This window comes from Pseudochaenichthys georgianus, chromosome 1 (assembly GCF_902827115.2).
Source record: "Pseudochaenichthys georgianus chromosome 1, fPseGeo1.2, whole genome shotgun sequence".
Taxonomy (NCBI): Eukaryota; Metazoa; Chordata; class Actinopteri; order Perciformes; family Channichthyidae; genus Pseudochaenichthys; species Pseudochaenichthys georgianus.
The window spans coordinates 32,968,403-32,991,496 of NC_047503.1; the positions used below are offsets into that span (position 1 = coordinate 32,968,403).

General features: G+C 45.0%; 1 long non-coding RNA gene across 1 annotated transcript; it reads right to left on the minus strand.

Annotated features, from left to right (window-relative positions):
- Nucleotide 1: 1 nt before the first annotated feature.
- Nucleotides 2-1,421, minus strand: LOC139434697 (uncharacterized). Its single transcript, XR_011644018.1, has 4 exons — nt 1,236-1,421; nt 794-986; nt 425-538; nt 2-74 (listed from the first exon to the last, which is right to left on the minus strand). It is a non-coding gene; the product is annotated as an uncharacterized lncRNA (long non-coding RNA).
- Nucleotides 1,422-23,094: the final 21,673 nt, after the last annotated feature.

The following is a 23,094-nucleotide window of genomic DNA, read 5'->3' on the forward strand; positions in this document are numbered from 1 at the left end:
TCCACTCTTGCTAAAGCTTCATTGACTCTGGCCTTAAGAGCAGTAGGAGAAGCAGGCAAGACATAGCTATGATCCTAGTAGAAAGAGGGATGAACATGGTTTGAGTGATGTTTCACTTCACACACATCACTTTGACACAACTAGAGTATGGCCCACATTCTTTCTTATAGTCATCACCTGTCAAAGCCACTGCCAGCATCATGCGTGTGTGTGTGTGTGTGTGTGTGTGTGTGTGTGTGTGTGTGTGTGTGTGTGTGCACACGCGTGTGTGAGTGAGTGTGCCAGGAATGCATGTTCAACATGTCTTCAATTGTGTGTGTATGGGTTTATTTGTGAGTGTGTTTAATATGAGTGGCAACAAACAAGAGAGATTTTACTTTGTCTAGGACCATTATGATATGATGTTGAAAATAGAAATACTCACATCATTAGGCTGAGGTTGTGAGTGTGAGGTTGAAGCTTCTGGGTCGTCCTGAGGGGCCACAGACAGGCTCTCTTCAGCTTTTCTGGAAGTAGACGTAGTCCTGCCCTTTTCCAGCTAAAATGAAGAAGCATAATACTTGACACACACACACACACACACACACACACACACACACACACACACACACACACACACACACACACACACACACACACACACACACACACACACACACACACACACACACACACACACACACACACACACACACACACACACACACACACACACACACACACACACGTTATTGATAAGATAATAGAATATTTACATGTATGAATGCTATTAGCTTTATGATGATACACCTACTCTTTGGAGGTGAACCGGGAAGCTGAAGATGGAGGGAATAACACCATCTCTGAGTCGGACAATCTGTCCTGTCCTGTCAAACTCGTCCTGCTTACAATGCTCACTGCAAATCACGGATGACTCGCTTGCAGTGAACCCTTCCCTCCTCAAAGCAACTTCCCACTTCTTCCTCATATCTTTGTCTTTGGGAAACCTTCAAAATAAAAACGGGAGATTTGAGAGTCAACACAAACATTTTTTAAGAAGGAGGTCAAGCTTATTTTCTTCCTTCTTCATAGATAGATTAGATTAGATTTTACTTTATTCATCCCACAACGGGGAAATGCACTTGTTACAGCAGCATATGATTTATAAAGTCTCAGTTGGCCATACACATAATGTTTGCTGGCTACGATTTCGCTGGCGGACATCAATACAGTACAATAATAATGTTGAATCTTACTTGTGAAAAGTAATCCCCCGACCCCTGTTCGCAATCGTCCGCCGATTTGCACAGCAATACGCCGCACAGTGCTCTGGCATCTTGAAACCTCTGCTGTCTCTGGGTAGAATGTCTGTAGGATGACCGGTCCAAGATGGCGGCCGTATTTCTTGCGCCCCAGCAGCCAATGCGGCGTCTACTCTTTATATGTCTATGGATATCACTGCGTAATCATTTGACAGTGTGGGGAATACTTCCGGTTTTATTATGAAAACTTCGAGACCGGAAATACTGTTTTCACCCACGCTAACTTTACATGGAAGTTGCCCCATATACAGTACACGTTCTCCTGGCGAGACCTCAAATCATCTTCGTATATCTATCAAACTGTAGATCCTACACATCCACTGGACGTGGATTATAAAAGTACAATATACACTTCTCGCTAGAAATCTAATAAAAAAGCATTTTAATGGCCAAACTATTCCACAATTTAGGATTTTCCAGAGAGGGTTATTTGTGAATAAACGACCCCCCGGAGCGTGGTCTTACACGACCACTAGAGGGGCTACACTTTAAAACGTGTCTCTGGTTCGTATTTAGCTGCTGAACAATCGACCTATATGGTCGTTTTTTGTAGGAGGACAGGCTGTTTTATAGCGTTGAACAGGTGGGTTTTGAGTGATGTTTTGAATGTAGTAGGAGGACTGAGGTGGAGAAAGAACAGAGCTGGGTCAGAAATTCAGAGAAATCAGAGAGGAATGATGGGTTTGGTTTGGGAGGGCGGTAGACAACTGCCAGGACTGACTGTGTGTGACCAGAGAGTTTAAAAGCCAGGTGTTCAAATGAAGGAGCAGATGAGATGGGGATGAGGCTGGTTTTAATGTCCTGTCGGTGTATTACGGCAATTCCACCACCTCGGCCCTCTGAGCGTGGCTTATTTGTGTATGAGTATCCATTGGGTGTAGTGAGGTTGAGTAAGAGATAATCCAGAGGTTGTTGCCAGGTTTCTGTCAGACAGAGAAAGTCCAGTTTATTGTCCAGAATGAATTCGTTGAGAATGTGGCTTTTATTGTTGAGGGACCGGGTATTAAACAGAGTGAGCTTCATATTGCTTTGTGTGGTGAGGATTGACTCGGGTGTCATTGGCAGGGCTTGCAGACAGGGGGCGCGGACGTCTGTATTGTTGTGATGATGTAGTCGAAAGGTGGGTGTGCGCTCAGCTGACCAGAGTACGGGGATGGAGTGACCTGTGTGAAAGTAAACAAACTTGCAACCGGAGCCTCTATAGATGTATCTGGTTCGTTTTAGAAGTTTGTGGTTTTTGATGGCTGAGATGCATAACGGTGTGTAATGGTTGTTGAGTTGTAGAAGTATCGCAGCGGAGTACCTCAATGCTATGCCAGGCAGGAGAGACGGAGCGTTGAGTGGACAGGTGAGCCGGGCAGCCGCTAGCATTAGCCGCTAGCATTAGCAGCTAGCGGGTATCCTGCAGTTTGATGACTGCAGAGATGCAGGCAGCTAGCTTCAGGTAGTCCATGGAAGAGGGGTCCAGGCCAGCCAAAGGCAGGACACATATATAGTAATACAAAAAGAAAAATAGTTTTAAAAAGTGAAATAGTGAAATAGTGCAATAAGAGTCCATATACAAGTTATTGGAATATGATATATTAGGAAAATAGATAAATAATGTCTAAGTAGCAGCCAGACGGCAGCAGCCAGAACCTTTTGTGGCTGGGGTGATGGGGGTCTTTTATAATTCTGATGGATTTCTTCCTGAGCCACTGGGAGTAGAGGTCCTCCATGGATGGCAGCTCCGTCCTGGTGGTTCTGTGCAGCTTTCACCACCCTCTGTAAAGCCTTACGATTGAGGGCGGTGCAGCTGTCGTACCAGGCCGTGATGCAGCCGGTCAGGATCCTCTCTATGGTGCACCTGTAGAATAGAGAACCGCAGTGACGCGTCCTAAAACCCGGAAGTAAGTTAGCATTTTTAGCACTTCCGGTTCCTTCGTCAAAAAAGCAATGTATTTTCTCCATAGGGTTTTGGAAAATAGCTCGAAATAAGGTCTGTGGTTGACACAAATTTAAGAGATAAATCACGTTTTGTTCTACGACAGTAGATACATCAGCAGTGACCCCACTGGTGATTTGTGAAGAGTTTACGTGTCTGAAAAACGATGGTTGTTACCGAGTGGCTGAATAGGACTACAGAAATGGTCGAGTCCGTTGTACGTCATTACGCCTACACACGTAAACACTCCCGCTAAGTTTGTTTTCCCCTGTGTTCTGCTTGAAAGCAAGTACCTGCCTATCTTTAGTAGCCTATCTGTAGTCTCTTTAGTATCTGTATATCTATATCTTACCATTAGAATCTCTATTTTTGAAATGGTCATTTTTAACACCGTAGTTTTATAAATTATAGAACAATTAATTGCCAGTGTTTTCCAATTTTACTCGGCAGTTCGTTTCATTGGCTAACGTTAGCTAAAGCTAGCGCTACTAGTTAGCTACGCAATGGTTTGTTGCTTTGCTCCGGGTTGCAGCCACAGGTCTTCGCATGAAACGTGCTCGTTCTATCGTTTCCCGGCCAATGTTTTCCAAAGGAGAGTCTGGATTCGTGCCATGAGGTAAGCTGACGTTACATTGTTGTCCATGTCACGGTGAAATGTAAATGATGGGTAGTGTATCGCCGTTTTAGAGATGGCACTGCTGAAAAGACCGCAAAATAAGTAAAGATAATGAATACATCCTATTAAAACCTGTGTGGCTTATATGATAAGTCTAATTAGTACAAGCAGCATAACGTTTCACCATGTAACTAAAGATTGTAGTCAGGGAAATCAGTTTGACATATTGAACTAATAACAAATCACCTCTGGCTGGCAGAGAACTCTCTGCTCCATAGCTTCTCTTGGACGTAACATCACATGTACATTTTACATTTATATTCAATTTAATATTCCATCCCTAACATACTTTTGTATATATAATAACTTATATTTTGTTTTTCTTGTTATGCTGCTGCAACACAAACATTTCCCCAATTGGGATCAATACAGTAATATCTTAATTAATTAAGAAATATAACTATTATAATTAGTGTAGCAGCTGACACCTATTTTCAATATGGATTAATCTACCTTTATTTCTTTAGTTCAATTTTGATCTATAAAAATGTCAAAATAGTGAAAATGTTCACGAGACAAAGTGCAAGGTTATATCTTTAGATGTTATGTTTTAGCCTATGTACTGTATGTCTTAATGCTCTTATTTGTGACGATGTGACTTCCATGAAACTAATATTTTATATCTTCCCAACAGACGAGCTGACAGGAAGCCTAACCCCCTAAACGCACCAGGAGCGTCTGCGCTGCGCCGCGTTACGGCTGCGCCGCGTTACGGCTGCGCCGCTGCGGTCGTAAGGATCGCGGCCACTCTAGTCAATGGGTGCTATTCCACCACACGCGCCGCGTTACGTCTCAGACGCGTCCCAGAAGCGGTTCGGCGCAGCGCTTCTCTAAAATTAGGATGAATCCTATTTTTGCCGCGGCGCAGCCGTAAGGTCGGACAGGCAGCCCCCCCCTCGCAGGAAGTGGAAAGGTGAGCATCCGGGCCAGGCCCATCCCGTGTATATACTAATTTAGCAGACCCCCCTCCTTCATCACAACACCTCCACTACGATACGCACAATGGACGACGAGGAGTTCATAATGGAAGTGGAGAAACACACCATTGTATACGATGTAACCGATGCTTTTTACAAGGACAACATCAGAAAGGACAAGGCCTGGTTTTTAGTCGCTGCAGTTTGTGGAGTGGAAGGTAACAACTACATATTAATGTTTTAAAGTTAATTAAGAACTGCGAGGCTGCACACACGAGGCTCCGCTTCCGCAACGTTTTGAAACGCGCCTGGTGTGTTAGGTCGCAGGAGGAGGTCGCAGCGTGGCGCAGCCGCAACGTAACGCGGCGCAGACGCTCCTGGTGCGTTTAGGGGGTAACACTCTAACAACCACAACATTGCAAAGGCGAGTAAATGTAAATTAAAAACGATTCACAATTTCTTCTTCTTTCTTGCAGTGAGGTGAAGCTGACCTTGCACTTGGTGCCAGTAAGGATGCTCCTCACGCAGGCTGAATGTTTCTCTTCCTTACTGACACAGAAGCCCTTGACTTGCAATGCTTCACTAATTGTCATTTCCCTGGCTCCGTAGGGACACTTTACCTCCAGCACAGCGGGAGACCCTTCCAGACCATCTGGAGATGCCCCCAACACTCCTGATTGGGAGAGCCACAAACCTGACTCATGGACCTGCATCTGGGTTGCAGTGGTGAATGCCCTGACGCCCTCACATTCATTCATAGTCCCCCACTGTACAGACAAAACACCACCAAGGGCCTGTTGTTGCCCTAGCACCCTGGCAATAAGGGAAGCAGTCACACGCTTTGACCTCAGGACAGCTCCAACGTTGCTGGCAGTCAACCTTCCTTTCCTGAACAAATGCCAGTTTGGGTTGGTTCGCTGACCAGTGTAGCCACCTGAATTGCCCTCTGTTGCTCCTCAGACAATGCCATGCTTGCCACAATTGCCTCAGGTCCCTGATGCCCAACAGATTTGAGAATTTTAGGAACAGTAAGTGTTTCCAAGCTGTAGTGTTCCTCTTCTGGCTCGGGGGAGAGAAGCCAAGACATTCCTGAGAACCTGCCCCCGAGTCTGTCCCTCAGCCAGTCACGATCTTCGGAGGTGGGCTCTCTTGTCAGCGGGTTGAATGACTTATTGGTTGGAGGAAATAGCTCCTCCACTGAATGCGTACGTTTAGCTGCCTTTGGCTTCTTCCACTGACAGGGGGTGTCAGTGCAGCTGAAAGTGTGGATGGCAAAGATGGCTAATGCAGCTGCATGACTGCATTTCCATTCTCCACATGGGCATTCACATTTTGTGGAGAGAATTCCCTCTTCTCCTGTAGATACCTGTGGTGGTGGGATTGTTTTATTATTTAAAATATATTTACATTTATAATGCCTTCCCAATTATAGCCTACTGTATGTTTATTTCATGGATATTTCTGTGTTTTCTGGTGTGTAAAATGTGTAATCTTGGGGCCTCTTCTCTTTAACGTCTACATGCTACCATTGGCTCAGATAATGAAGAACAACAAAATAAGTTAGCATAGCTATGCAGATGACACACACATTTACCTAACCATTTCACCAGGAGACTATGCTCCATTTCAAACACTGAGTAAGTGCATTGAACAAATCAATGACTGGATGTGTCAGAACTTTCTCCAATTAAACAAAGATAAAACTGAGGTAATGGTTTTTGGAGCCAAGGTGGAACGTATAAAAGTTAGCGCTGAGCCTCAGTCTGCAATGTTCAAACCAACAGATAAAGCCAGAAATCTAGGTGTAGTCATGGACTCTGACCTGAGTTCCAACAGTCACATTAAAACAGTTACTAAATCAGCCTATCACCTAAAGAACATATCTAGGATTAAAAGACTAATGTCACAGCAGGATTTGGAAAAACTTGTCCCGTTATCTTCAGTAGACTGGACTACTGCAATGGTGTCTTCACAGGTCTCACTAAAACATCTATTAGGAAGCTGCAGTCCTCACTAACACTAAGAAAGTGGATCACATCACTCCTGTTCTGAAGTCTTTACACTGGCTTCCTGTGTGTCAAAGAATAGATTTCAAAATACTGCTGCTGGTTTATAAAGCACTGAATGGTTTAGGCCCAAAATACATTTCTGACCTCCTGCTAAATGATTAACCATCCCGATCTCTCAGGTCTTCAGGGACTGGTCAGCTTTCTGTCCCCAGAGTCAGAACTAAACATGGTAAAGCAGCATTCAGTTATTATGCTCCAAACATCTGGAACAAACTCCCAGAAACCTGCAGGTCCGCTGCAACGCTGACTACTTTTAAATCCAGCAAGAAGACTTTTCTTTTTGCCGCTGCTTTTAATTGAACTATTCACATCTTAAACTGCACTGTAACTTTTATCCATGTATTTTTTCTTTTAATGTTTATTTTATTAGCTTTGCTTTTTAATGACTGATTTTAAATGCCATTTCTTAATGTCTTTCATTTTTTGTAAAGCACTTTGAATTGCCATGTGTTGAAAAGTGCTATATAAATAAACTTGCCTTGCCTAATAAAGATTTCATGTGACACATAAAATGGATTTGTTGATGGGAATTAATGTGAATAAATTAACTCTAGGTTAACGGTACTCTTGCTATAACTACTCACCGACACTCTATAAACCTTGTCCCTCATGCTAGCCCTGACAACACCGGTAAGCACACCTTCATCTAGGCTGCCCGTGTCCTGACTTGTAGTGGTTCTCTCCTCTATCTCCATTCTTCTTGTCATCTTTGTAAAACGATATCAGACTGGTAATTGACACAGCCATGACATCTAGTTAAATTCAGTGTGGCTAAAATGAAAAGCTTTGTTAAAATATGCAAGCACGCGGAAGTCAAAGTCAGCTTTATTGTAAACAAATTCTACATGTGTTATACATCCAGAAATATCGTTTCCCACAGTGTGACATGTAGCCTATACATAAAACAAAAAGGGCCTAGATAAACGGGGTATACAGTTTAAAATGTTAATATATTTAAAGTGTTCAAAGTGCAGTTTCAGTGCAAGTCAGTTGAAACGATCTTAAGTTGGCGTGACGTTGAAGTCGTGCGACGCTGCTGTACTGGCTTGTAGTTCGTTTATAGCATAACGTTAGCATTTCGCTTTTGGCGACTAGATTTATGATTCAAAAATTATAAAAGTAGGAGAGACATGTGGAGATTATCCGGCTGAACAAAACGTGATCCTTCTCTTAAATGTGTGTCAACCACAGACCTTATTTCGAGCTATTTTCCAAAATCCTATGGAGAAATTGCATTGCGTTTTTGACGAAGGAACCGGAAGAAGTTTACATCCGGGTTTTAGGACGCGTCACTGCGGTTCTCTATTGCAGAGTATCCTGGAGTATCCTGGAGTCCATATTGAGCCTGCGGAGGAAGAAGAGCCGCTGTCGAGCTTTTTTGGTGATGGTGGTAGTGTGAAGAGTCCATGTCAGGTAAGGGATAATGTAAATTGTTCAATATTGAAAAGTAAAAATATTGAAAAAGCCTAGTTGCACATTATCCCTTAAAAAAACTCTGTTCCACGGCGTACCAATGGCTGGAACTGCAACAACAACTTTTAAATGACCGGCAGCACAGATCAATGTTTTCTGTTACTGTCCAAGTCTGTTCACAGTTTGTTTTCAACTAACAAGCCCTTAAACAATGCCAGAGAAACCCATACCGTGTTCATGTTAGTGTTTACCGCCTGTCTGTCTTTTTCTGTTGTCATATCTGACGTCCAAAGCTCTGTCTTTCCTTCTCTTGATTGATCCTTCTCGGCAACGGTCATTATTTTGCTTAGCAAAAGGATAAAGGTGATGTGGTTGGAGGGATGAGTGGAGGTGGAGCAGAGTTTTCAGCATGTTGAAGTTTTATCAGAATGTAGGCAGGTGAACCATAACGAATGCTGTTGCAGTAATCAAGTTTTAAATGTAATGGATGAATGGATCAAAGTTCCAGCACCGGTGAAGGAAAAAAAAGGACGGATACAGGCGATGTTCTTTAAAAAGAGGTCGTTTTCATTATCTGGTTTACGTGAAAAAGGAAAATGAGGTTGGGGGCCAAGATGCCAATGCACCAATCTCAGCTATGGAGCCCTGTTGCTCCTTGGAGGTCAAATTATATTAATGCTAATTTTCACAGATTTTTCACATTTTCAACAACAATACATGGTCAAAGATAAAATAAACATATTGTTGTGGTTGACAAACAGCCATTGACGTGCGGTGAGGTTCATGGCTGGTGAGGCACTGACTCTTTCAGAGTCAGATTTACAAATATCTTTTGACCTTAATCGAAATATTCGGTTATTTTCAAAAGCTTTTTTAGTCTGATGCTTCGATTCATTTTAAACAGACCGTTCAACAAAAGGATACCCAAAATCTAAATATTGGATTGTTCTTTCTTAGTAAGATCCCATTTCCATTACAATTGGGGTCTTACCTTGACTTGAAGATGAAGTCCATGCTCTCCTTCTGGACAACAATCTCTATTACTTTTTTGTAAAAGTCCTCCTTATCTTGCTCTAGTTTCAAAAGTCTAGTTTGTTGCGTCTACCGTCTCTGTGTAGAATAACAGTAGCAACAAGAACCTGTGGGCTCACTTGCGCCCCCTTCAGTGCGGCAGAGGTTATGGCTGCCTCCCCTGATGCTTTTTTCATTGCCGTTGTATGATGAGACCAGCGAGCCTAAATATCATATATACGTGAAATAAGTTATTTAGAGACTATGGATGGCGAAGATAAATGTAATAAAGGGATCTACAAACATTACATTGGTGACATACAGTGAGATGGTAACAGGCATGCGCTTAGGGCCCGCTTTCCAGACAGTTTCTGTGGGGTGACGCATTCTGAGGTGAGGCAGATCTCATCTGTGCCTCACCTCACCCCACAGTAACTGGCTTGAGCGCGCTCACAAAATAAGTGCCCGCGCTACATTAGTGCCCGCGCTCCAGCCAGTTCTCATTCATAACACTCCGTTCGATGTCTCACTATGGGATGCGCCTCATCGCGGAGCAAACAGAAGCATCAATCTCATTACGCCAATCCTGTTTGGCTGGTGATCTTGACGTCAGCGTCAGGGAAATCACCCCCTATAAGTAGCTTGCGCCACAACTAGGGGTATAACGGTTCACAAACATTTCGGTTCGGTACGTACCTCCGTTTTTAGGTCACGGTTCGGTTCGGTACGTTTTCGGTACAGCAGAAAAAATTATCACAAAACACAACATATTTTTTTTAAATTATTATTAAACTGTGAATAATGTATTCACTCAAATAAATACAAAATATAATAAAATAAACATTAAGGTGCAGCATTTCGATGAACTGAAATAATCTGTATTTGAACTTTACTGTACTAGTACTCACAAAACATAAACTATTAGTTTTGGGTTTTTAATTATTATTAAACTATGAATAATGTATTCCCTCAAATAAATACAAAATATAATAAAATAAACATTAAGGTGCAGCTTTTCGATGAACTGAAATACTCTGTATTTGAACTGTACTGTACTAGTACCTAAGCAGCCAGTTTGACATTAGGACTTGCTTGTCATTGTATTTTCATGTTTTTTGAAAGAAAAATGTACTTTTCCACATTGCTTGCCGAAAGGGCAGATCTGCTGGCACTAGCAATGTCTCCTGCCGTGGAGAACACCCTCTCGCTAGGGACAGAGGTAGTAGCAGATACAGCCAGGTAGCGCTTTGCTAACATGGCAACATAAGGATATTTGCCGTTTGTGCTTTGGCTCGGTCTGAAGTTTTTGCGAGTGGTGGAGGCTTAAATGCTAATGGGAGTTGGGTTTGCACTTCAGTCTTTTGGTACCGGTGATATTCACGTTCGGGTGATGCCTTTTCAAATGAGTGTGCAAGTTTGATGTATTGCCAGCCGCGTAACCAATGTTAGTTGAACAATGCCGACAAACAGCTTTGGTTTGGTCCACCTGTCTTTGTCCGTCATCCTTGTACGTAACTGCGAAACCAAAATGTTCCCAAACTGGAGACTTCAATGATGCTGGAGGATTTTCGAGCTCAACTTTATCTGCATTCGCCATTTCGACAGTTCCTCAAATTACCGACCACATTTGAACGCATCCCTCTGACCAGCTCGTCCCATGAAATGACTTGCTCGTTCTATGACGCGTTGATCACAATGGGTGCAAATTACTCTGAATGCTGCGACGCAGCACCTGAGATTACTTCCAAGAAGTTAGAATCTTTAGAATCTTTAATGACCACACAGCCAGGCTGGTGGAATTCGTGTTCAGTGCAGAGTATTACAGCTTGTTCCATACAGTTCAACATACAATAAACAGACAATAAAAAGTACAACACACAGCACAGGGCAAAGACATATCATAACTTAAAATTCAAGGTGTGGTGGATTATTATTGTTCATTGGGGTTATTTAGAGTCCATTTAGTGTCCGTATTGCAAAGGGGAAGAAGCTGTTTTTGAAGCGAGCAGTTTTGGCGGACAGTGACCTGTAGCGCCTCCCTGAGGGCAGAAGTTGGAAGACATGGTGACCTGGGTGGGAGGGGTCAGAAATGATTTTCTTTGCCCTTGTGACAGTTTGTTGGTGGTGAAGTGATTCGAGTGATGGAAGGGGACTGCAGGTGATTTTTGATGCTTTATTGATGATACATTGAAGTTTATTCCGGGAGAGGTTGTCTGAACTGCTGTACCAGACGGTGATGGATAATGTGAGGATGCTTTGGATGATGGCTGTGTGGAACTGGATTAGGAGATGTTTCCTCACTCTGTATTTCTTGAGCTGCCACAGAAAGAATAGCCTTTGGTTGGCTTTTTTGTAAATGTGGTCTGTGTTGGTCTTCCATTTGAGGTTATTGCTTATGTGAGTGCCAAGAAATTTGAGTGATTCTGTGGTGAAAATGAGTTTGCCGGAGATAGATAGAGGTGACTTGGGCTGTGGCTTTCGCCTGAAGTCGATGATTATTTCTTGGGTTTTTGCTGTGTTAAGTAGGAGGTTGTTTTCTGAGCACCAGGTGACTGCTTGATGGATCTGAGTGAGGTATTGTGTTTCATTATTATTTGAGATGAGTCCTGTTATTGTTGTGTCATCTGCGTATTTATTTATGTTGACTGTGGGGTGCTGGGATGTGAGTTGGTTTGTGTCGAGTGAGAATAACCAGGGGGATAGGACACAGCCTTGTGGAGCTCCTACACTGAGGTGCAGAGGGAGAGATGTGGAATCATTTATTTTGACCCGTTGTTGTCTGTTCCAGAGGAAGCTGTGGATCCAGTGACAGATGCAGGGGTCAGTGTTCATGTCCATTCGTTTATTGAAGAGTTTTTCCGGGTTGATGGTGTTGAAAGCGGAGCTGAAGTCCAGGAACAAGATGCGGGCGTAGGTGTTGGGGGATTCCAGTTGTTCACGTTCTCAATTTTTTACGTTTAACGTTATATGCGTTCGGTACACTTCGGTACACATGTGTACCGAACCGAAGGGCCCGTACCTTTACACCCCTAGCCACAACGCATGCGTCATTCAAACATCTCTTCTCGCTTCAGAGCACATCTCTACAGTAGCCGGGCAAGCTTCACTCTCCACAGACTGAACCCAAATACCCATTTCGGTCGACGGGCGCTCGCCGGCTACTCCTTCTGCTTTGCAGGAAGACAGTAGTACTAACGCTGTTAGTATTTTAAAAATCAATCTCGCCCTTCTCTTACCCGAGAAAGTAAGGTAGGTCCGATTTTTCAAGCTAGCAGCACACCTGTTGCTAGCTCGCTCCCTCTCTACCGACACCACGGTAGCGAGGAAGTTTTTCTTTTCTCTTCTCCACGGAGGGGAAAAGGATTAAAAAGGAGCATACTGTCACACCAGTCAGTATTCTCCGGGAATAAAAGACCCACACCGTCCTTTTTCTCCGGATTAAGGACAAGGTGGTAATACCTTTTTCTCCCGTCCCACCTGTCGAGAGCGGGCCCTCTCCACGCCACGAGGCGACCAAGATGGACGCCCCTCTCCCTCACACCAGAGGAGTCAGGGACTCACTGGCTCGACTCTGCGACTGCGGGTTGAAGATCTCGGGCACAGACCCACACCAGGTCTGTTCATCCTGCCTCGGGCCCGAGGCGCTATCGACAACCCCAGCTCATGCGGACATTGTGTCCGCTTCACTGTTAAGAGCCTCCGCCGACGGTTAGCAAGACAAGCTAGCCTGTCGGAACAGGACCCCCCCCATGTCCATGGACCCGCCGGCCGGCAGTCAAGACACGGGGGCGTCCGCCACAGAGAATGAACCCCTCTCCGTGTCGGTCTGGGGCTCATTATCCGCGATGGCCACAGAACCGGAATCCCGCGCCCTAGCAGGCCGGGTCCCGGTGGCGACAAGACACGCGGGAACGGATTCCCGCGCTTTACCAAGCTGGGGCTCCCGGTTAGACCTCACCATGGTCTCACCCGCGGAGGATGTCCTTGAGCTAGACGAAGAGGAGGACGCCCTGGCGTTCCTCCTGTCCGAGTCGGATGAACAAGAAGAGGACACCTTCATGTCATCGGCCCAGGCTGCAAAGCCTGGAGCGAGGGCTGCTCTCCCGGGCGATAGCACACCAGCTTCGCCCGGTCTGAGCATGGACCTGCAGGCCATGTGCAAACGCGCTGCGGTCAGACTCAACGTCCCGTGGCCTGAAATGGCCAAGGAGACCTCCAGGTCCCGCTACGAGGGGAAACATCTTCCCCAAGCAGCGGGCTTCTACCGAAGGTGGGCCCGTCATCGAGCAGGAACCCCACGCTGCCAGCAAAGTCGGACCGCTTTCAGTCTACAATGACTGAAAAGTCCTACAAAGCGGCAGCGCTGTCCGCCAGGGCCCTGAACGTGTCCTCGCTGCTAACCGCCTACCAAGCGGAGCTCTGCGAGGACCTGTCGGGTAGCCCGGGAGCAGCCACTCTGGACGAGATGGCAGCGGTCATGGACATTTGCCTACGTGTCCAGCGCTGCGCCGTCCAGGCCACGCAAGGTAATGGGGATCATGGTGGTGCAGGAAAGAGCGAGATGGCTCAACCTCCCTGACCGAGAAAAGGAAGATGTGCTGGATATGCCCATCGTTCCCGAGGGAATTTTCGGCTCCGCTCTCGCCTCCATGCAAAGGAGGTGTGAGACGAAGAAGAAGGAGGACGAGGCACTCTGCCTCCCTCGAAGGGTCCAGCCGCTGCCTTCGCAGCAGCAGTCCTTCACCCAAGCTGTCTCGAACTCTGCTCGGTTTAAAGCACCGGACAAGCAGAGGTCGCAGCCCACCCCGAGTCCCCAGCCCAGGCTGGAGACAAGGGCAAGTTGGCCGAGAAAATCTCCGGTTCCGGCTGCAGCTCAGGCTCAGCCAACCCAGAATTTCGGCCAGCAGTCGAGGAAGAAGAAGCGAGTGGCGTGACAGCCCCTCCTTCTCCCCTCCGTGAATGTGTTCTCACCGTCTCGAGAGATGCCTAAACACCATCCTCAAGTCCGCACAAACACATGTCACACGTTGATTGATTCTTTTGTTATAAAACATTTGCAGCTGACGCATCCAGGCTTCAGGCCGAGGGCGCAGCTCAAAACAATTAAAAGAAAATCAATAAAACCAATAAACAGCCCGTCAATTGTTCCCCTTCTGAGAGCAGCTACGGCATCTCTCAAAAGGCGGATTACTGACGGGTCTGTGAATTCCACCACCACGCGCGCAGTGCCGGCTGGGGCTTTAAGGGTACCACCGTCATGCGCATGCGTAGTGCCGGCTGGGGTCGTGAAGGCACCACTGTCACGCGCATGCGCAGTGCCGGCTGGGTCGTGAAGGCACCACTGTCAAGCGCATGCGCAGTGCCGGCTGGAGCTGTGAAGGCGCCACCGTCACGCGCATGCGCAGTGCCGGCTGGAGCCGTAAGCGTGACATCTCAGCTGGTTCTAAGGAGCATACAGCAGGGGATACTCACGACATCTACCTGGGCTTCTCAAAACAGTTACACACTATCTGTTTTCACAAACCCAGAGAGAGTCAACCCATATTCTGGAGAGAGGTTCTCTCTCTCCTAGAAAGAAGGGGTTTATCTATAATGCCCGCCGAGCAGAGTCAGATTACACAGACAAATGTCCTCGTAAAGCACCCGGTCAACATGGGTCTCATAATAAAACTAAACCACGCGCGCCACAGCGTGCGGAGAGTATTGGTTATTATGTAATGCGTAGTGGCACTACACCCGACTTTTCGGTGCTGTCCTTTCACGGAAGTCACGCATGTCAGACAGGCTAATAGGGTATTTACGAAGGTCGCCCGGTGAGGGGTCTCTAGAGCAGAGACTTCCAGCGGGTGCACGTAAATCACCCGGAGCTTTTAGCGGTGTTCCCCACCCTAAAACGCTTCCTGCCTTCTCTCAGAGGACACCATGTCCTCGTGAGGACAGACAACACGACATTGTGTATAAACCGCCAAGGGAGGTTGCGTTGTCCCCAGTCACACACACTGGCACACAAACTGATCCCTTGGAGCGGCAGACATCTCCTCTCTCTGAGAGCGACACAGGTACCGGGAGTGATGCACCTCGGGACAGAACTACTGTCCAGAGGTGCACCACTCTATGCAGACTGGACTCCACATCCAAGGATCGTTAGTCCGCTGTGGGTGCGTTACGGCGGAGCCGCGTTAAATCTGTTCGCAAAAAGAAAAGATGCTCAATGACAGCTGTTCTCTTTAATGCACGATTTAAACGCACTGTTAGGCGGGGACGCACTCGTACACGATTGACCTTCGGGTCCTCTGTACGCGTTCCCACCCCTGGCTCTGTTACCCCCAACTCTGACCAGAGTGAAGGAGCAACGCCACACACGTATCCTGATGGTTCCGCCCTAGCCCGCAACGTACGGAGATATATCAGCTGTTGTGCGGGCAGCCATGGCAGCCCCCACCACGCAGGGACAGATTGTCTCAGGCGGGGGGGGCGATCATTCACCCACGCCCAGAGTGCGGGGCACTATGGGCCTGACCCGTGAGTGGTACAATCTGAATACAGTGGGACTCCCTCAGAAGGTGATAAACAATATTCAGAGTGCGAGAGCTTGCTCCACCAGGTCTCTTTACGACTGTAAGTGGAGGGTGTTTGAGGAGTGGTGCCTTCAAGAAGGACACATCTCTTTTCAATGTCCTGTCGGGGTGATTTTATCATTTCTACAGGACTTGATCGATAAACACAGAGCTTTCTCCACGATCAAGGTGTACCTGGCTGCTATTGATGCATGCCATGTGGGCTTTGAGGGTAAGACGGCTAGCCAACATCCTTTGGTCTGCCGTTTTATGAAGGGAGCTCGCAGGCTCCTCCCTGTCTCCAGGTCACTGGTGCCCTTATGGGACCTGGCAGTGGTTTTAAATGGGCTCAGAATGACCCCATTTGAACCCATGGAAGGAGCTGACATGAAACATCTGTCACTCAAGACAGTGCTGTTACTGGCCCTGGTATCCGCCAAGCGGGTCAGCGATATTCATGCACTGTCTGTACATCCCTCATGCACTCAGTTCGCCCCAGGGCAAACGAGAGTGTTTTGTTGAAACCCAGCCCTGCCTTTACACCAAAGGTGGTTGGTTTGTGTACCGCAATTAACATTGAGGCATTTCCTCCGCCGCTGGTTTCCTCCGGGGAGCAGCAGCAGGATCTGTTGTGTCCAGTCCGGGCTTTACACACATATATGGACAGATCAAAAGAGCTTCGTCTTAATGACCAACTCTTCGTGTCCTGGGCTAACCCTCACAAGGGCAAGCCCGTTACTAAGCAACGGCTCTCCCACTGGATTGTGGAGGCGATTGCTTTGGCCTATACGAGTCAGAATTTTCAAGCACCTTCGGGTCTGCGGGCTCACTCGACTCGGGGCCTGGCTACATCCTGGGCTTTGTTCAAGGGTGTTTCCATCCAGGATATCTGTGCGGCGGCAAGCTGGTCTTCGCCACTTACTTTTGTCCGCTTTTACAGGCTAGACGTCTCCACTCCAAGCGTGGCCTGAGCAGTGCTGGGCACCTTGTTGAGTCGGGACTCTACCTGTTAAATTCTGGTTGATCGGTGATTTTCGAGATAAGCTCGTCTGGCAATACGGGAGCTACAATTTCCCATAGTGAGACATCGAACGGAGTGTTATGAATGAGAACTATAGGTTACTTACGTAACCCCAGACCTCAGAGTAACATGAAGTGAGATGTCTCACCAGACGGCCCTCCTTGCTATGGTGAAGCGAGAAGAGGTGCTTATTTTGAATGACGCATGCGTTGTGGCGCAAGCTACTTATAGGGGGTGATTTCCCTGACGCTGACGTCAAGATCACCAGCCAATCAGGATTGGCGTAATGAGATTGATGCTTCTGTTTGCTCCGCGATGAGGCGCATCCCATAGTGACACATCTCACTTCATGTTTCTCTGAGGCCTGGGGTTACGTAAGTAACCTATAGTTACTGTGGGCTTACGAGAGGCAGAGCTCGTCCCTGCCTCACTTCTCATCGCTACCCGTAGTTGTAGCGGAGCTCGGCAAATTTGCTGATTTTGACTATAACAAGTGATTGGAATCATACAAAAATCACATTTACAACACAGATCAGTGGAGACATTTCATTATTATTTAGTTTTTCTTTAGTTGTTTTTCCTTTACATTGGAGTATGACAGGTGAGGCTCTGCCTCCCCTGACTGCACGTCGCTGCAAACAGCAGTAGGCCGTCGTGAAAGACATAGCCATCCCAAGCAGTGGCAACATCAGGGAGAAGGAACATGAGTAGCTAGGGATAGAAAGGTTGAAAGAATATATATATAATAAATATAAAACATTTTAGAATATATACTTTATATATATATATATTTTGTGTGTGTGGCTTACATCCTTGTATGTAAATGTATTTGTACGAGTTTACTTCCTTATTCCCCATTCTTCTGGCTGTGGGTGGCCAAATTGATTTAATCAAATCATCAAACATTTTTTCAATCTGGCAAAAGGTCAGATGATGGTAAATGGTAAATTAACTGCATTTCTATAGGGCTTTACCGTTCGTTATGACTCCTCAAAGCACTTTTACATAACTCATCGTTCACCCCTTCATACACATCCATACAAGGTGCCACCTGCTCAAGGGAACTAACATGCACTCAGGGATCAACCTGGGATGAAGTATCTTGCCCAAGGACACATCTACATGGAACGACAGGTCTTTCAAATTGGAAGACCGTCTACCTCCTGAGACACAGTCGCATGATTTGTGTATTTTTTTGGAATAGTTGCTTTGTCTTTGCCAAGCTGGCATTCCTTTTGTGTAGCATCTTGGCAAATCATTTAATTCCTACTACTTAACCTTCTTTTCACCCATGTCCGGTATTGTTGTACAAAGGGTAAAATATGTATGGATATACTGTATATATTTTGTGTGTGTGTGTGTGTAACTTTGATGTAGGGCAAAGTGTACAGCAGGTGAGCACACAACAGATTTATACCAGGAAGTCGGCTTTATGCTAAACATATCGTCATTCTTTTGGCTCTGGAAAGTAAAAGTATACCGCCCCCCCCACATGGACAAAGAGAAAACCAAGAGAAAAATGTAGGCGTACATCCTTGTATGTAAATGTGTTTGTACGAGTTGACTTCCTTATTCCCCATTCTTCTGGCTGTGGGTGGCCAAATTGATTTAATCAAATCATCAAACATTTTTTCAATCTGGCAAAAGGTCAGATGATGGTAAATGGTAAATTAACTGCATTTCTATAGGGCTTTACCATTCGTTATGACTCCTGTTGAGAACTTCATAGTATGAAGTAAATACTTAAAACGACAGTTAATTATAAATCATATATGATCAATCATATTCTTGTATAACCCATAATGAGAATGCTTCTTGATGGTTTTTGAATATGTATGTATGCTTACAATTTTAGTTGTTGCTGTTTGATAACTTTGCGTTTTCAAAAGAGGGTGTTGACAGCTTCATAGTATGTTGAATACTTAAAACGAAAGTTAGTTATAATTAAATATAATCAATTATATTCTTGTATAACCCACAATGAAAATGCTTCATATTTTAGGTTTTTCTATATTTACAGCATAAACAAAACAAAGTGGTTTGTTAAGTTGAGTGTAAGGCCTATGATTTATGCCCTGCTCTCTGATAAGAGAGTGGGCAGGTTCTTTCCTCTCCTCTCACAGCAGGGAGGGGGGCTCCGGACGTAAGCAGAAACACATTTGAGGCCTCAAAAGGGTGGTTATGTCATAGTCATAGAATATGTCTAGTCATGTTTTTGTTTTACACAAACTTGGGAAGGTGTGTCTTATGCCAGAGCCAATAGAATATGTTGGTTGGGTATAGAGGAGGTGTTTGTGGGTTTTCTATCCGGTTTTTTGAGCATAAAAAGACTGGCTTTTTTGGTTTTCGTCGGGGAGAGGGGGGGAAACCCCTGGTATACTCTCTCCCGGTAAGCTCTGTCCTTTCAGAGCTGGGTTAATAGCTCTCGGTAAGGTTCTCTCAAACTTGGTGAATATCTCTTGAATTTCTTGGTTGGAATGCTGAGTGATTGCTGCATGGAATGAAGGGGATTTTGAGTGTTTAGTGAAACCTGCCCACGTGAGGAAATCCCTCCGAATCACTGCGGGATTTTGATGGTTTAGTGACACCTGCCTACGTGAGGAAATCCCTCCGAATCACTGCGGGATTTTGATGGTTTAGTGACACCTGCCTACGTGAGGAAATCCCTCCGAATCACTGCGGGATTTTGATGGTTTAGTGACACCTGCCTACGTGAGGAAATCCCTCCGAATCACTGCGGGATTTTGATGGTTTAGTGACACCTGCCTACGTGAGGAAATCCCTCCGAATCACTGCGGGATTTTGAGTGTTTAGTGAAACCCGCCCACGTGAGGAAATCCCTCCGAATCATTGCGGGATTTTGAGTGTTTAGTGAAACCCGCCCACGTGAGGAAATCCCTCCGAATCATTGCGAGATTTTGAGTGTTTAGTGAAACCCGCCCACGTGAGGAAATCCCTCCGAATCACTGCGGGATTTTGATGGTTTAGTGACACCTGCCTACGTGAGGAAATCCCTCCGAATCACTGCGGGATTTTGATGGTTTAGTGACACCTGCCTACGTGAGGAAATCCCTCCGAATCACTGCGGGATTTTGAGTGTTTAGTGAAACCCGCCCACGTGAGGAAATCCCTCCGAATCACTGCGGGATTTTGAGTGTTTAGTGAAACCCGCCCACGTGAGGAAATCCCTCCGAATCATTGCGGGATTTTGAGTGTTTAGTGAAACCCGCCCACGTGAGGAAATCCCTCCGAATCATTGCGGGATTTTGAGTGTTTAGTGAAACCCGCCCACGTGAGGAAATCCCTCCGAATCATTGCGGGATTTTGAATGGGTTTTTATTATCACCAGTCTTTGTATGAGAGAATGTCACAACTGAATTGTCCAGGTAAAGGGAAACATTTTGGTAATACATGTAAGACTGTGAATTAAAGTTTCATATGTGAACATGATCACAGCATCATTTTTGTGTGTTGTTTAGTATAATTATAATGTTGTAAAGAGAGAAGGAAAAAACCCTGTATTAGTTTGGACCTATTTTTCTTCAAATAATCCCTCCGAATCATTGCGGGATTTTGATGGTTTAGTGACACCTGCCCACGTGAGGAAATCCCTCCGAATCACTGCGGGATTTTTGATGGTTTAGTGACACCTGCCCACGTGAGGAAATCCCTCCGAATCACTGCGGGATTTTGATGGTTTAGTGACACCTGCCCACGTGAGGAAATCCCTCCGAATCACTGCGGGATTTTTGATGGTTTAGTGACACCTGCCCACGTGAGGAAATCCCTCCGAATCACTGCGGGATTTTGATGGTTTAGTGAAACCCGCCCACGTGAGGAAATCCCTCCGAATCATTGCGGGATTTTGAGTGTTTAGTGAAACCCGCCCATGTGAGGAAATCCCTCCGAATCATTTTGGGATTTTGAATGGGCTTTTATTATCACCAGTCTTTGTATGAGAGAATGTCACAACTGAATTGTCCAGGTAAAGGGAAACATTTTGGTAATAAATGTAAGACTGTGAATTAAAGTTTCATATGTGAACATGATCACAGCATCATTTTTGTGTGTTGTTTAGTATAATTATAATGTTGTAAAGAGAGAAGGTAAAAACCCTGTATTAGTTTGGACCTATTTTTCTTCAAATAAACTGATCCCACCTTTTGGACTGGGACAACTTAAAGGACACCTGTGCTCTCCTCTCCTGCTTCAAAGGTAAGATTGCACCCTGCCACACACACACATGTTTAGGTAGGAACACACCCCATTTACTGATACCAAAATCCTTCGGGATCGCTTAAACAGATTAAAAAGAGTTGTCTGAATTGAAACAGCAGTTAATTGAACCTGGTTCTTCGGGGAGTTAATAGAGGTGAGATCTTGCTGACGTTTGGTGGATCTGAGCCAAGCAGTAAACTTACATAGACTCAGTAACTTCGGTCGGGTCAATTAGTGAGGTCAGAGTAATTTACCGGAATAAATTAATCGGGGCCTCACCTAGAACTCTAAACACTCCTCAAAGCACTTTTACATAACTCATCGTTCACCCCTTCATACAAGGTGCCACCTGCTCAAGGGAACTAACATGCACTCAGGGATCAACCTGGGATGAAGTATCTTGCCCAAGGACACATCTACATGGAACGACAGGTCTTTCAAATTGGAAGACCGTCTACCTCCTGAGACACAGTCGCATGATTTGTGTATTTTTTTGGAATAGTTGCTTTGTCTTTGCCAAGCTGGCATTCCTTTTGTGTAGCATCTTGGCAAATCATTTAATTCCTACTACTTAACCTTCTTTTCACCCATGTCCGGTATTGTTGTACAAAGGGTCAAATATGTATCGATACCCTTAGTTTCTTAAGACACACAGATAACACATATACGCACAATGAGGTCTTAAACTCCTAGATGCTAAAACCACGTTTTTATCAAGTTAAATATCCAGGAACCCACGACCAATAAACATCTTATGAATACACAAGATACGTAAAGTCATTATAAAATAGAGATCGGAAGCACTTTTCTAACAGGACTTTCCCCATACAGGTAGAAAGTATCCAACATTCCACCACCATAGCCAATAATTTCTATCACTAAGGAGTGGACACACCCATACACAAATAAAAAGATAAATCAGCAGAGATGAGCCATTCACCAAAGGATTCTTGGTCTAACAGGTAACAGAGATGCTTTATGATCTTTTTCTTTTAGCAAAGATTAGACTTATAAATAAGTGAGAATTGACAAAAATAATAGTATTTGTCTTATCTTTTTTGTAAATGCCATTTTCATTGTATTACCAGTATTAATCCCAAATGTTCTGCTGTCAGGTTTGTCTTTTGCTTTCCAGGGTAAATATTGTTATATTTTGCATTCAGGTTTATCTAGTCACAGTCAACCCAAACTAGTGCTGAGCAACATCTTTATTATTGTCTCCCTTACAGGATTCTTCCTCTCTCCAGTGGGAAAATGGTTGATTATGAAGTGACAGTATTCACTGCCAATATCGACTATGCTGGGACTTTAAACAATGTCTACATTAAGCTGGTGGGAACAAATGGGAAGAGTGAACGCGAGTTGCTGATGGACTATCTTCGGACCTGGAACTTTATAAGAGGAGCAGTAAGTCTGTTATATCACAATCAATGTTTAAATAGAGACGGGCTTGTTATAACTCTCTGATAACTCAGGTTTAGTTTTCTTCTTGAATTATGATGTTATAAAGTAATATCTGGTGGTTTGTGAATATATGTTAATGTGATACCTGTCCTGCTTCCACCAATATAAGAAATTGCCAAAAAATGTATGTTCTCAAATCATTTCTGTCATTACTGCAGGTGTCTAGTTTTACAGTGCCTTGCCCTGTCTCCATTGGAGATCTGATCCAGATCGAGCTGGACAAACCGCGTTTCCTGTTCTTTGAAGACAATTGGTTTCCTAAAAAGGTGGAAGTGAAATCCCCTAAGGGAGGCACCTACAACTTCCCCATCTACCGCTGGATCAATGACAGCGAGGTGCACTGCTTCAGAGAGGGAACAGGTTTGTAATTAGTATGACATTATTTTATCCCTTATGCATGTCCCATCTACGCACACACTACCTAACAACAGGATTCAGAGATCTTTGAACACAAGGTTAACGTTAATGTGTTTTGCTGATTTATTTGTATATTTGTCTCTTTCCTCAAAAAAGAAAACTGAAA